This window comes from Oncorhynchus tshawytscha, linkage group LG13 (assembly GCF_018296145.1).
Source record: "Oncorhynchus tshawytscha isolate Ot180627B linkage group LG13, Otsh_v2.0, whole genome shotgun sequence".
Lineage (NCBI taxonomy): Eukaryota > Metazoa > Chordata > Actinopteri > Salmoniformes > Salmonidae > Oncorhynchus > Oncorhynchus tshawytscha.
Window position 1 is genome coordinate 26,623,230 of NC_056441.1, and position 16,771 is coordinate 26,640,000.

At 40.5% G+C, this 16,771-nt stretch overlaps 1 protein-coding gene across 8 annotated transcripts in view; it reads left to right on the forward strand.

Annotated features, from left to right (window-relative positions):
* LOC112265846 (receptor-type tyrosine-protein phosphatase U-like) overlaps window positions 1-16,771 on the forward strand; it is a 275,257-nt gene that overhangs the window by 56,887 nt on the left and 201,599 nt on the right. The gene's annotated exons all lie outside the window — the stretch shown is intronic.

The window sequence follows — 16,771 nt, forward strand, 5'->3', positions numbered from 1 at the left end:
GCAGATGCCACAGTTTTGTATTCCTGTGCCACCTCAGTGCAGCAGACCATTTGTGAACTTCAGCATGACTTTGATTCAATTCAGAAATCACTTAGAGATCTTAAATGAGTGTTAAATACAAGTCAACCAAGCTCATGCTGTTCTCTAGGTCACAAAATGTTGACCCTGAGGACCTGCATATTTGGCTGTAAATGGAGTCCAAATTGAGCTTGTTTCTCAATATAAGTACCTGTGTGTCTGGATTGATGACAAGTTATCCTTCGTAACGCATATAGAAAATCTGACTTAGAAGCTAAGATCCAATAATTTTTTTTATATCGAAATAAATCATGCCTTAGTATTAAAATAGGAGAAAGATTGCTCAAGCAACGCTTCTCCCTGTACTGGATTTTGGTGGTATTGTTTACATGCATACGGCAACCTCTGTTTTAAAACCCTTGGACACAGTCTAACATTCAGCAATACGTTTTATCACAGGGGACACTATTAGGACTCGTCATTATAGTCTGTATAGAAATGTGGGATGGATCTCTCTGTCTGCGAGAAGAGAGCTGCATTCTCTTTTATTTATTTACAAAGCAATCTTACAGAAACTGCCTCTATATGTAACATCATTAATTAAGATAAGAATAATATTGGGCGGCAGGGTAGCCTAGTGGTTAGAACGTTGGACTAGTAACCGAGTGGTTGCAAGTTCAAATTCCCAAGTTGACAAGGTAAAAATCTGTCGTTCTGCCCCTGAACAGGCAGTTAATCCACTGTTACTAGGCTGTCATTGAAAATAAGAATTTGTTCTTAACTTGAACTAGACTTGCCTAGTTAAATAAAGGTACAATTTAAAAAATAAGTTACACTAAAGATCCCTTCAGTCTTCACAGATTTAGGAACATACGCTTTTAGTTTTTTTGTCTCTAATTTGTTGAACAATCTGCAGAGTTCACTGCAGTTAGATGTACTGGTGTCACTCAGGCAGTTTACATTATTGATTGAGGACCTCAACGTAGTTGAATGTGGTTGCTTTTATAGACGTGTATGTTTTAAAATTCTGTTTTTATCGTAATGTGTACAGGTATCTCTTGTAAAAGAGATGCTTAATCTCAATGTGACACCCTGTTTAAAGAAAGGTTCAATAAAAATAAATACAAATTTGTTTAATCTTCCTACATGGGTATGTCAGCTAAATAAATATTTTGGTGACAACTTATTTTAAGGTATACATGTTTGCAGATGTATTACGATGCACGTATTAGCTAATGTTCCTAAGCACCTTTTTGTACAAGAATTTCGCTACACCCGCAATAACATCTGCTAAATATGTGTATGCACCAATACTATTTTATTTTATTATAATTTGTAGTTAATAAAAGTGTATAAAAGAAGCTAATAAGGTCTTTATTTTGTCTTATTAGCCATACATTATGCCTTTATTAAAGGTGCAAAATGCAAAAATCGTTCCTCCATTTCCTGGTTGCTAAAATTCTAATGTTTTGCCTGTTTTCAGTTAATGTGATAAAACAAGCAGTCATCGTGTAGGGAATCATTGTACCATCTAAACCACTGTGAAATATATTTTACATAACCAGAAATATTGTATTTTCAGCTGTTTCAAGCTGGTGTACAAAATCGGAAGTAAAAGGAAAACTTTAGAACGGGAAGCATAGAAATAGCACACAGAACAGACCGCTTCTTAGAGTTGCTTTCAGTGAGAATGACAGATCTATAACTCACATATCTACAGTATAGGAATTTGGTTGGGTCGCCCGAAGAATTACCTATTGTAGCCTTAAGTTTTTTACATTTTTCAATCATTATAATTAATGTTTTACTGGCCAATCCTTAATATATTCTTTGTTAGTCATAGAGACATATTAGTATTTATTAAAGGGCAAGTTAAACAAGAAACAGGCTCTTAGTAAGCTGTCTCAATGTGGGACTAATAAGGACATCGTATTTGAAAATGTGTTTGCTATTCTAAAGTGTAACAATATTTTTACTACAGAAATTTTGTCCAGAAATGACCTCATTGGACAGAAAGGGGCACACCTCCCCACACCAATTAGCAAAAGCATGTAATGTTTTGCCTGAAACTAAAGATTAGTGCAGTTTAATGAAATAATGTCTACTAGAATAATCTCAAATATAAAATATATTTTGATTTATTTAATACTTTTTGGGTTACTACATGATTCCATATGTGTTATTTCACAGTTTTGATATATTCACTATTAATCTAAACGTAGAAAATAGTTTAAAAAATAAAGAAAAACCCTTGAATGAGAAGGTGTTCTAAAACTTTTGACATGCAGTGTACGTGACCATGAAGGTCTTATTGGGAATCATATTTTTGTCAGGAAATTAGAGAAAAGTTTACTTAAGGTGTCGTGTTGATACGGTGTCAGCTTTTCTCAACCCCTGTACAAACATATAACATATATAACACATATGTAAACTCTCCCTCGCTGAACCATAGACTAAACACATATATAGACTAATCCAATGTAAACTCTCCCTCACTGAACCATAGACTAAACACATATATAGACTAATCCAATGTAAACTCTCCCTCACTGAACCATAGACTAAACACATATATAGACTAATCCAATGTAAACTCTCCCTCGCTGAACCATAGACTAAACACATATATAGACTAATCCAATGGAAACTCTCCCTCCCTGAACCATAGACTAAACACATATATAGACTAATCCAATGTAAACTCTCCCTCCCTGAACCATAGACTAAACACATACATAGACTAATCCAATGGAAACTCTCCCTCACTGAACCATAGACTAAACACATATATAGACTAATCCAATGTAACCTCTCCCTCACTGAACCATAGACTAAACACATATATAGACTAATCCAATGGAAACTCTCCCTCACTGAACCATAGACTAAACACATATATAGACTAATCCAATGTAACCTCTCCCTCACTGAACCATAGACTAAACACATACATAGACTAATCCAATGTAACCTCTCCCTCACTGAACCATAGACTAAACACATATATAGACTAATCCAATGGAAACTCTCCCTCACTGAACCATAGACTAAACACATATATAGACTAATCCAATGGAAACTCTCCCTCACTGAACCATAGACTAAACACATATATAGACTAATCCAATGTAAACTCTCCCTCGCTGAACCATAGACTAAACACATATATAGACTAATCCAATGTAAACTCTCCCTCACTGAACCATAGACTAAACACATATATAGACTAATCCAATGTAAACTCTCCCTCACTGAACCATAGACTAAACACATATATAGACTAATCCAATGTAAACTCTCCCTCACTGAACCATAGACTAAACACATAAATAGACTAATCCAATGTAAACTCTCCCTCACTGAACCATAGACTAAACACATATATAGACTAATCCAGTGGAAACTCTCTCTCACTGAACCATAGACTAAACACATACATAGACTAATCCAATGGAAACTCTCCCTCACTGAACCATAGACTAAACACATATATAGATAATCCAATGGAAACTCTCCCTCACTGAACCATAGACTAAACACATATATAGACTAATCCAATGTAAACTCTCCTCGCTGAACCATAGACTAAACACATATATAGACTAATCCAATGGAAACTCTCCCTCACTGAACCATAGACTAAACACATATATAGACTAATCCAATGGAAACTCTCCCTCACTGAACCATAGACTAAACACATATATAGACTAATCCAATGTAAACTCTCCCTCACTGAACCATAGACTAAACACATAAATAGACTAATCCAATGTAAACTCTCCCTCACTGAACCATAGACTAAACACATATATAGACTAATCCAGTGGAAACTCTCTCTCACTGAACCATAGACTAAACACATACATAGACTAATCCAATGTAACCTCTCCCTCACTGAACCATAGACTAAACACATACATAGACTAATCCAATGTAAACTCTCCCTCATTGAACCATAGACTAAACACATATATAGACTAATCCAATGTAAACTCTCCCTCACTGAACCATAGGCTAAACAAACAAAGGATTTTGTTAGTGTCACTGTCCAAATACATACACTTGCACCAAGTCCTAATACATAGTAGACATTCTTATTTAAAGATGCACTATGGAAGTTTATTATCCCATGAAACTACACAAATTCTTTGATTCAGGAACATTAGAAGATTTTGCTCATGTGTGGGGAGATGTGCCCTTTCTATCCAATGTGATCATTTCTGGACAATATTTCTCCATGTAAGAATAAGGTAACTCTTTCATATAGGGAAGACATCTTAAGGTACTATGCTTTTATTAGTTCTACATTGATACAGCTTACTAAGAGTCTGTTTCTTGTGTACCTTGCTCTAAGTAGTAGTATGTCTTTATTAGGACTAACAATGAGGTTATTAAAGATTGGCCAGTAAAACATGACTAATAATGTTTTAACAAGAAAACACTTAAGGCCTGATGTATGGCTAATAAACATAATAAAAGGCTTATTAGCTACTTGTAAACACACTTATAAACTACAAATTAGTGGCTAATATGTGCACTTCAAACTAAAGTCTTAACTATCTTTTTAATGGCAAATATCTGGTTAGAGTGCTCTGTTATTTTAGCTTGGTATATATCATACAAGTTAAGCCATCTGCAGATAGATATGTAGAAACTAGACACTATAGCTCAGTCTTTCCCCTAATTGATTTTTCAGGCAGGGAGCAAAGACTCCCTCATCCCTGTGGCAACATAATTGTGAATGGAAACCAAATAGAAGCCAAAGTCTTTGAAGCAGGAGATTACATATATTATAGTTGTGTGCTTTTCTCCATGTTTCGTGTTTATTGGAGTGAAGCTCAAAAGTTAGTTACACCTCTTCTAAAAACGAATTATTGCCCTACCTACTAACATTCCACATTGTCAAAGAACTACAAAATAAAAGTAGAACAGAGAGTGATTGACCTGTTAACAACTCAAAGTATGGCTGAATAAACTGCCTGTACTCCAGAATGTTAAATTAATAATTTTCCACCTCCACCCTTCAGCTTCACCACACACAGGCACAGTGAACCCCAAAGGACATCGATAAATTGAGCAGGTGGCTGATGGCAGCCAAGTACACAGCACAGATGCATGCAGACACGCGCACACACACACACACACACACACACACACACACACACACACACACACACACACACACACACACACACACACACACACACACACACACACACACCCCCTCCAAGAACTGTAAAGGACAGGTATAGGTCACATTGGCCAAGTGCTGACATGGATTAATTGAGGGCTTGTGATGCTGTGCTCCGTGTGTTTCTCTGTGTGAGCGGGGAGACATGAGGAGGACAAGGGGACAGCAGGGTGACAAGGTGACAGGGGGGGGAGAAGGGGACAGGCCCACTAGGGATCTCCTCTCTTTCTCAATTCCCTCAAATAACTTCTCTGGACCCTTGTTCACGTCACTGAAGGTTTCCGGTGAATGTTTCATGAACCATTGGGATTTTAGAAAGAAAAGAAGCCACTGCCGTCTCGCTGCCGTTTTGCCTGTGACACCCTAACGGCCTGAAGTGTGTGATAGGGAATAAGTATTATGTGCACGCACTAGGGTTGGGAGGTATCCAGATATTCATATCGTCATACCGCCCTTCTCTCACCCTGGGATTTACGGTATTACTGGTTTAGTACCCAAAGGGGTGCCAAAAAATACAAAAAAGCTAATTGAGCATCTATTACCAGAAAGCTAACAACATTAGCACAAGTAACAGTGAATTTCCATGGAGGCTACTAGCTAAATATGCTAACAAGCACAAACGAAAAAAACGAATTGCAAAGACAGGCAATCCAGCTCATAAAGTTATACATATTTAGGTAGGAGCTGCCGAATGTCATCTGAGAGTTGAAAAAACACAGTGAAGTCATGATAGCAGTGACATCTGCAAAAATAACTAATGCATAGGGCTTTGACTTCTAAAACACAGCAAAAAGCTAACACAATATGTGACCGAGCAACTTGATTCAAAATTGAAATTGTGTTTTTTTACATTGGATAAAAGTAGACTCAGAGCTACAAAATGGTATATGATACACTACAGTTGAGGAACAATGTGAAAGTAATACTGCTATGAAAATTAATTAGCTTATATCCCCACTTTTGAGAAAATGGCACTTGAATATTTGTTACACCTACTGGAGAGCTCTTTTTTAATGTTTTTTTTGGGGGGGTAGGGGTAAGATCAGCTTTACTATTGCAAATAGATTGCAGCTTCCATCAATGTAATTGTCTGCATCATTTCCAATCCCCCATATTTATGACTATGATATTACATATATGTAATCATGTAGTAATCAAAAAAGTGTTAAACAAATCCAAATATATTTTACATTTGAGATTCTTCAAAGTAGCCACCCTTTACCGTGATGACAGCTTTGCACACTCTTGGCATTCTCTCAACCAGCTTCATGAGGTAGTTACCTGGAATGCATTTTAATTAACAGGTGTGCTTTGTTAAAAGTTCATTTGTGGAATTTCTTTCCTTCTTAATGTGGTGAGCCAATCAGTTATGTCGTGACAAGGTAGGGGTGGTATACAGAAGATAGGCCTATTTGGTAAAAGACCAAGTCCATATTATGACAAGAACAGTTCAAATAAGTAAAGAGAAATGACAGTCCATCATTTCTTTAAGACATGAAGGTTTTAAAGAACTTTCAAAGTTTCTTCAAGTGCAGTCGTAAAAAGCAGCAAGCGCTCAGAAATTGCAGCCCAAATCAATGCTCCACAGAGTTCAAGTAACAGACAGATCTCAACATCAACTGTTCAGATGAGACTGAATGAATCAGGCCTTTTGCTGCAAAGAAACCACTACTAAAGGACACCAATAATAAGAAGAGACTTGCTTGGGCAAATAAACATGAGCAATGGACATTAGACCGATGGAAAGCTGTCCTTTGGTCTGATGAGTCCAAATGTGAGATTTTTGGTTCCAACCGCCATGTCTTTGTGAGACACAGGTGAATGGATGAGCTCCGCTTGTGTGGTTCCCAGCGTGAAGCATGGAGGGGGAGTTGCGATGGTGTGGGGTACTTTGCTGTTGACACTGTTAGTGAGGTATTTGGAATTCGTGGCACACTTAACCAGCATGGCTACCACAGCATTCTGTAGCGATTCACCATCCTATCTGGTTTGTGCTTAGTGGGACTATCATTTGTTTTTCAACAAGAAAATGACGCAAAACACACCTCCAGGCTGTGTAAGGGCTATTTGACCAAGAAGGAGAGTGATGGAGTCCTACATTAGATGACCTGCCCTCCACAATCACCCAACCTCAACCCAATTGAGATGGTTTGGGATGAGTTGGACTGCAGAGTGAAGGAAAAGCAGCCAACTAGTGCTCAGCATATATTGGAACTCCTATAAGACTGTTGGAAAAGCATTTCTCATGAAGCTAGTTGAGAGATTGCCAAGAGTGTGCAATGCTGTCATCAAGGAAAAGGGTGGCTACTTTGCAGAATCTCCAATATGAAATGTGTTTTGATTTGTATAACGCTTTTGGTTACTACATGATTCCATATGTGTTATTTCATAGTGTTCATGTCTTCACTATTATTATTTTTGACTGGTGCAGTATATCTTTTTATTGTTCAAATGCTTCTCCTGTGAAGTTTTGACATGCGACCTACCCCTAGCTTTCTGAAACGGTTCACATATGATGCACTGTCACCTTATTAATTCAGCCACTTAGTTCGATAGCAAGATAAACTTAAGAGGTTGTGTTAACTCAGAATTCGGATTGTTTTTTCACTCATATCTTGCTGCACTTTGTAAACTCAGATCTAGCATGCTTCTTATTGTAATTTCTGCTCGGCATCAGACTCATTATGGACATCCTTTGCACTTCTCAGATGGGAATTTACAAACGGGCATTCGATCAGCCAACGGTGCTCTGTCTGATTTGTAGCTACTTTACTTGGTGTAGCCAGCCTATTTTTCTCAGTTAAAATGCATGATTATCTTTAAGCAAAACATTAGGAAATGTCGCTGGCTACATTCTTTCTATGATTGGCCTAAACATTAGAAATATGACAGCCATGCATCGTTTTAGCATAAAATACCTTGCTCTTTCATTGTAAACTCATTTACTTGTGTGGCTGCCAACCTCATAGCATAGTACTTCTGTTGTCATCTGATGAAAAGGAAGCTGTTTTCTGTTGAATGTGTTGCACTGATGTATCTTCTGTGAAGGAAAACTATAGTTGCACGTCCCTGATCACTATATTGAAGCTAAAAAAACACTGTTGACTTTAAATATAAAATGCGACCCCTGTCAGTACACTGCTGGACTCTCCTACCCCAGCTTTCTCCCGTTGTGCTATTAACATACAAACACTTGACTGGCTCAGCTGTTCTAGGGAACTAAGTAAGCTTCATGATGTAAAATAATGTGACAGGAGAAATGAGGAACGCAATATGCTTTATTATAGTGTTAATAAAGCATACTATTGTTTGTACAGATGAACGTGGTACCTTCAGGCGTTTGGAAATTGCTCCCAAGGATGAACCAGACTTGCGAAGGTCTACAATTCTTTTTCTGAGGTCTTGTCTGATTTATTTTGATTTCCCCATGATGTCAAGCAAGGAGGCAGTGAGTTTGAAGGTAGGCCTTGAAATACATCCACAGGTACACCTACAATTGACTCAAATTATGTCAATTAGCCTATTAGAAGCTTCTAAAGCCATGACATCATTTTCTGGAATTTTCCAAGCTGTTTAAAGGCACAGTCAACTTAGTGTATGTAAACTTCGGACTTGAACTGTAATGGTAACAAGGAGTCGAAATCCAATAGCCTAATTATTAACCAGAGGAAAAAATAATAATGATAATGTGGGCTATTTACTTAATGGTTCTGTTTTAATAAAATACATAATTAGAAGAACTAACATCATTTCCTCAATACTTGCAGTTAAACTTAAAAAGGTTTTATGTTTTCTTTCTTAGAAAATAGTCCTGATTATATAGATCTATACCTAGACAATTTCCAAAACAACTAACAATACACTGAATTCATATATTTTCAGTCATTTAAATTGTAATGTCATGTCTTTCTACACAATCCCACAACTCATGTTTCCAGTCTGGGAGGTAAACCCCATAAAGTATTCAATCATTTTGCTGTGTATTTCAGATGGAATTAAGGCATTAGAATGTACCATAGCCCACCAAAATAGAGCTCATTTAGCCAAAAATTGGAACCGCCTCGCTTGTTTTTCTAATTGGCTTGCTACTTCATGTATGCTACATGACCAAATGTATGTGGACACCTGCTCGTCGAACATCTCATTCCAAAATCATGGACATTAATATGGAGTTGGTGCCCCCTTTGCTGCTATAACAGCCTCTACTCTTCTGGGAACTCTTTCCACTAGATGTTGGAACATTGCTGCGGGGACTTGCTTCCATTCAGCCTCAAGAGCATTAGTGACGTCGGGCACTGATGTTGTGCAATTAGGCCTGGCTCGCAGTTGGCATTCCAAATCATCCCACTGGTGTTCGATCGGGTTGAGGTCAGAGCTCTGTTTGGACCAGTCATGTTCTTCCACAACGATCTCGACAAACCATTTCTGCATGGACCTTGCTTTGCGTATTGGGGACTTGTCATGCTGAAACAGGTAAGGTCCTTCCCCAACCTGTTGCCACGAAGTTGGAAGTACAGAATTGTCTAGAATGTCTTTGTATGCTGTAGCGTGAAGATTTCACTTCACTGGAACTAAGGGGCCTGAACCATGAAAAACAGCCCCAGACCATTATTCCTCCTCCACCAAACTTTATAATTGACACTATTCATTCAGCGGTATCTTGTTTCCATTGCTTCAGAGTCCAATGGTGGCGAGCTTTACATCACTCCAGCCAACGCTATTGCGCATGGTGATCTTAGGCATGTGCGTGGCTGCTCGATCATGGGAACCAATTCATTAATCTCCCGGCGAACAGTCTTATGCTGACATTACTTCCAAAGGCAGTTTGGAACTCGGTCGTGTGTTGCAACCGAGGATAGATGATTTTTACGTGCTACACACTTCAGCACTCAGCGGTCCCGTTCTGTGAGTTTGTGTGGCCTACAACTTCGCGGCTGAGCCGTTGTTGCTCCTAGACATTTCCACTTCACAAGAACAGCACTTACAGTTGCCCGGAGCAGTTCTAAAAGGGCAGAAATTTGACAAATTGACTTGCTGGGAAGGTGGCATCCTATGACGGTGCCACGTTGAAATTTACTGAGCTCTTCAATGCGGGCTATTGTACTGCCAATGTTTGTCTATGGAGATTGCATGGCGGTGGGCTCAATTTTATACACCTATCAGCAACAGGTGTGGCTGAAATAGCCAAATCAACTAATTTGAAGGAGTATATAGTGAACGTGTATATAGTGAACGTGTGGAAAACACTGTAAGCCTAACTCTAATTCTAATTCTAACCCTAATTCTAAACCTAAACCTAACCCCTATGCTTAAAATTGCCTTTGTCCTCGTTGGGAAGTGGGAAATTTGCCAACGAGGGAGAATTTTCCTTGTTTTACTGTCCTTATCAAATCAAATCAAATCAAATGTATTTATATAGCCCTTCGTACATCAGCTGATACCTCAAAGTGCTGTACAGAAACCCAGCCTAAATGGGGACTATCGGGGATGTCAGGTCCCCACGATGATAGTAGAACCACACACACACACACACACACACACACACACACACACACACACACACACACACACACACACACACACACACACACACACACACACACACACACACACACACACACACACACACACACACGTACAAGACCACTGATGTGGAATGAGCTTCACTTCCATCAGCTAGATCAGGACACAGCAATCTATCCGGCAGATTGAGGCTGTCAAGAATACAGGGGACAATCAACTGTTTGTGTGTGCTTGTGCGCACGCTTGGGTGCAAGCTTGTGTGCGTGTTTGTGTGTATGTTTTTGTGTTTTTGTTGTTGTCTGTGTGTGACTGCTGCAGCCAATCAAGTGTCATATTAGTCTGCTGGGCCACTGGTAGTTTCTGATGAAAAAACAACTGAACTGTGGCAAGGCCTGCATTTGAATACAGGGAAGATGGGTACCCCGGGGACAGGGAGACTGGATGAAACAGCTATGGAAATGTAGATGGTCTTCTTTGTGATGTTTTAGCCAGCAGGGTAAATGTAGACGGTCTTCTTTGTGATGTTTTAGCCAGCAGGGTAAATGTAGAAGGTCTTCTTTGTGATGTTTTAGCTAGCAGGGTAAATGTAGATGGTCTTTGTGATGTTTTAGCCAGCAGGGTAAATGTAGACGGTCTTCTTTGTGATGTTTTAGCTAGCAGGGTAAATGTAGATGGTCTTCTTTGTGATGTTTTAGCCAGCCGGGTAAATGTAGACGGTCTTCTATGTGATGTTTTAGCTAGCAGGGTAAATGTAGATGGTCTTTGTGATGTTTTAGCCAGCCGTGTAAATGTAGACGGTCTTCTATGTGATGTTTTAGCCAGCAGGGTAAATGTAGACGGTCTTATTTGTGATGTTTTAGCCAGCAGGGTAAATGTAGACGGTCTTCTTTGTGATGTTTTAGCCAGCAGGGTAAATGTAGACGGTCTTCTATGTGATGTTTTAGCCAGTAGGGTAAATGTAGACGGTCTTATTTGTGATGTTTTAGCCAGCAGGGTAAATGTAGACGGTCTTCTTTGTGATGTTTTAGCCAGCAGGGTAAATGTAGACGGTCTTCTTTGTGATGTTTTAGCCAGCAGGGTAAATGTAGACAGTCTTCTATGTGATGTTTTAGCCAGCAGGGTAAATGTAGACGGTCTTCTATGTGATGTTTTAGCCAGCAGGGTAATTGCAGATGGTCTTCTTTGTGATGTTTTAGCCAGCAGGGTAAATGTAGATGGTCTTTGTGATGTTTTAGAAATGTAGACGGTCTTCTATGTGATGTTTTAGCTAGCAGGGTAAATGTAGACGGTCTTCTTTGTGATGTTTTAGCCAGCAGGGTAAATGTAGACGGTCTTATTTGTGATGTTTTAGCCAGCAGGGTAAATGTAGACGGTCTTCTTTGTGATGTTTTAGCCAGCAGGGTAAATGTAGACGGTCTTCTTTGTGATGTTTTAGCCAGCAGGGTAAATGTAGATGGTCTTCTATGTGATGTTTTAGCCAGCAGGGTAAATGTAGACGGTCTTCTTTGTGATGTTTTAGCCAGCAGAGTAAATGTAGATGGTCTTTGTGATGTTTTAGCTAGCAGGGTAAATGTAGACGGTCTTCTTTGTGATCTTTTAGCCAGCAGGGTAAATGTAGACGGTCTTCTATGTGATGTTTTAGCCAGCAGGGTAATTGCAGACGGTCTTCTTTGTGATGTTTTAGCCAGCAGGGTAAATGTAGATGGTCTTTGTGATGTTTTAGCCAGCCGGGTAAATGTAGACGGTCTTCTATGTGATGTTTTAGCTAGCAGGGTAAATGTAGACGGTCTTCTTTGTGATGTTTTAGCCAGCAGGGTAAATGTAGACGGTCTTCTTTGTGATGTTTTAGCCAGCAGGGTAAATGTAGACGGTCTTCTTTGTGATGTTTTAGCCAGCAGGGTAAATGTAGACTGTCTTCTTTGTGATGTTTTAGCCAGCAGAGTAAATGTAGACGGTCTTCTTTGTGATGTTTTAGCCAGCAGGGTAAATGTAGACGGTCTTATTTGTGATGTTTTAGCTAGCAGGGTAAATGTAGACGGTCTCCTTTGTGATGTTTTAGCCAGCAGGGTAAATGTAGACGGTCTTCTTTGTGATGTTTTAGCTAGCAGGGTAAATGTAGACGGTCTTCTTTGTGATGTTTTAGCTAGCAGGGTAAATGTAGACGGTCTTCTATGTGATGTTTTAGACAGCAGGGTAAATGTAGACGGTCTTCTATGTATTGTTTTAGCCAGCAGGGTAAATGTAGACGGTCTTCTATGTGATGTTTTAGCTAGCAGGGTAAATGTAGATGGTCTTTGGGATGTTTTAGCCAGCAGGGTAAATGTAGATGTTCTTCTTTGTGATGTTTTAGCCAGCAGGGTAAATGTAGATGGTCTTTGTAATGCTTTAGCCAGCAGAGTAAATGTAGATGGTCTTTGTGATGTTTTAGCCAGCAGGGTAAATGTAGATGGTCTTCTTTGTGATGTTTTAGCCAGCAGAGTAAAGCACTATGCTGTGCCTCAGAACCTCAGAAATATCATCATAACTGGCATAGGCATTAAGTATGAGAAGTGTGTGTGTGTGTCCGTGTCGGGGTGGAATTGTTAATTCATTTTGAAAATTTCATAGAACAGGCACAATAAATTACACCCAATGTATGTATATTGAAAAGAAGACATTTTGCTTTCTAACCCTGAAATATCTTTCTTTCAACTTGCCAAATTGAGACCTATTTAAAAGTATAATTCTTGTAGAATAACTGTTCCAGATGCAAGATGGGCATCACTTTGCAGTGGTGACTCTTTTCATTTGGAAAAATATTCTGTTATATTTTATTCTGTTATATTACAGAATCATTTTTTGTTCATATAAAATAGCTGTCTTGAATGTGATAAGGGCTCGGGAAATGTGTCCTGTGTGCTAAATTAATAAATTAAGGCGATGTCATTGCACAGCCATAAGCTTCTTCTACAAGCAAGCACCACTGCTGTGGTTACTGCCTTTTTAAGATGGTGTTCCATGGTATAATATAACCAATTTAATATAACCAGTTGATATTACAGTTTCAATAAATTAAACTTAAATGGCACATGCTTTTTTATTGACTGAGTGTACCAAACATGAGGAACACCTTCCTAATATTGAGTTGCACCCACTTTTACTCACAGAACAGCATCAATTTGTCGGGGAATGGACTCTACAAGGTGTCAAAAGGGATCCTGTTGTTGACTCCAATGCTTCCTAAAGTTGACTGGATGTCGTTTGGGTGGTGGACCATTCTTGATACACACGGGAAACTGTTGAGCGTGAAAACCCCAGCAGAATAGCAATTCTTGACACACTCCAAACAGTGAGCCTGGAACTTACTATCATACCCCGTTCAAAGGCACTTCAATATTTTGTCTTGCCCATTCACCCTCTGAATGGCACACACACACTCCATGCCTCAATTGTCATAAGGCTTCTCTAACCTGTCTTCACCCTTCATCTACACTGATTGAAGACACATCAATAAGGTTTCTGTCACGTCTGCTCCCGCTCTAACCCCCTGGCGCTCGAGGGCGCCAGGCTGCCCTGCATTACGCACTCCTGCCATCATCATTTACGCACTCCTGCCACCATCATTTACGCACTCCTGCCACCATCATTTACGCACTCCTGCCACCATCTTTTACGCACTCCTGCCACCATCATTTACGCACTCCTGCCACCATCATTTACGCACTCCTGCCACCATCATTTACGCACTCCTGCCACCATCATTTACGCACTCCTGCCACCATCATTTACGCACTCCTGCCACCATCATTTAGGCACTCCTGCCACCATCATTTACGCCCTCCTGCCACCATCATTTACGCACTCCTGCCACCATCATTTACGCACTCCTGCCACCATCATTTACGCACTCCTGCCACCATCTTTTACGCACTCCTGCCACCATCATTTACGCACTCCTGCCACCATCATTTACGCACTCCTGCCACCATCATTTACGCACTCCTGCCACCATCATTTACGCACTCCTGCCACCATCATTTACGCCCTCCTGCCACCATCATTTACGCACTCCTGCCACCATCATTTACGCACTCCTGCCACCATCATTTACGCACTCCTGCCACCATCTTTTACGCACTCCTGCCACCATCATTTACGCACTCCTGCCACCATCTTTTACTCCTGCACCATCCTGCCACCATCATTTACGCACTCCTGCCACCATCTTTTACGCACTCCTGCCACCATCATTTACGCACTCCTGCCACCATCTTTTACGCACTCCTGCCACCATCATTTACGCACACCTGCCTTCCCTCATCAAGCGCATCAGCGATTTTGGACACACCTGGACTCACTCAATCACCTGTTTATTACCTCTCCTATATTTGTCAGTTCCCTGCTCTGTTCTCGCTGCTGCATTGTTTGTCATATGTCCGTGTTTCCTGTGTGCTGACGCTGTTCCTGTCTTGTTCTATGTCTGTTCCCACTGCTGCATTGTTGTCATATGTCCGTGTTTCCTGTGTGCTGACTCTGTTCCTGTCTTGTTCTATGTCTGTTCCCACTGCTGCATTGTTGTCATATGTCCGTGTTTCCTGTGTGCTGACGCTGTTCCTGTCTTGTTCTATGTCTGTTCCTGTTCCCACTGCTGCATTGTTGTCATATGTCCGTGTTTCCTGTGTGCTGACTGTTCCTGTCTTGTTCTGTCTGTTCCCACTGCTGTTCCTGTCTTGTTCTATGTCTGTTTGTTCCCACTGCTGCATTGTTGTCATATGTCCGTGTTTCCTGTGTGCTGACTCTGTTCCTGTCTTGTTCTATGTCTGTTCCCACTGCTGCATTGTTGTCATATGTCCGTGTTTTGTTGTCCTGTGTGCTGACGCTGTTCCTGTCTTGTTCTATGTCTGTTCCCACTGCTGCATTGTTGTCATATGTCCGTGTTTCCTGTGTGCTGACTCTGTTCCTGTCTTGTTCTATGTCTGTTCCCACTGCTGCATTGTTGTCATATGTCCGTGTTTCCTGTGTGCTGACTCTGTTCCTGTCTTGTTCTATGTCTGTTCCCACTGCTGCATTGTTGTCATATGTCCGTGTTTCCTGTGTGCTGACTCTGTTCCTGTCTTGTTCTATGTCTGTTCCCACTGCTGCATTGTTCTCATATGTCCGTGTTTCCTGTGTGCTGACTCTGTTCCTGTCTTGTTCTATGTCTGTTCCCACTGCTGCATTGTTCTCATATGTCCGTGTTTCTGTTGACTCTGTTCCTGTCTTGTTCTATGTCTGTTCCCACTGCTGCATTGTTGTCATATGTCCGTGTTTCCTGTGTGCTGACGCTGTTCCTGTCTTGTTCTATGTCTGTTCCCACTGCTGCATTGTTGTCATATGTCCGTGTTTCCTGTGTGCTGACTCTGTTCCTGTCTTGTTCTATGTCTGTTCCCACTGCTGCATTGTTGTCATATGTCCGTGTTTCCTGTGTGCTGACGCTGTTCCTGTCTTGTTCTATGTCTGTTCCCACTGCTGCATTGTTGTCATATGTCCGTGTTTCCTGTGTGCTGACTCTGTTCCTGTCTTGTTCTATGTCTGTTCCCACTGCTGCATTGTTGTCATATGTCCGTGTTTCCTGTGTGCTGACCTGTCTGTTCCTGTCTTGTTCTATGTCTGTTCCCACTCTGTTCTGCATTGTTGTCATATGTCCGTGTTTCCTGTGTGCTGACTCTGTTCCTGTCTTGTTCTATGTCTGTTCCCACTGCTGCATTGTTGTCATATGTCCGTGTTTCCTGTGTGCTGACTCCTGTCTTGTTCCTGTCTTGTTCTATGTCTGTTCCCACTGCTGCATTGTTGTCATATGTCCGTGTTTCCTGTGTGCTGACGCTGTTCCTGTCTTGTTCTATGTCTGTTCCCACTGCTGCATTGTTGTCATATGTCCGTGTTTCCTGTGTGCTGACGCTGTTCCTGTCTTGTTCTATGTCTGTTCCCGATTAAAATATTTGACTCCCCGTACCTGCTTCTCATCTTCAGCGTCATCCCTACAGTTTCACTTGGATTCACCTGGTCAGTCTATCATGG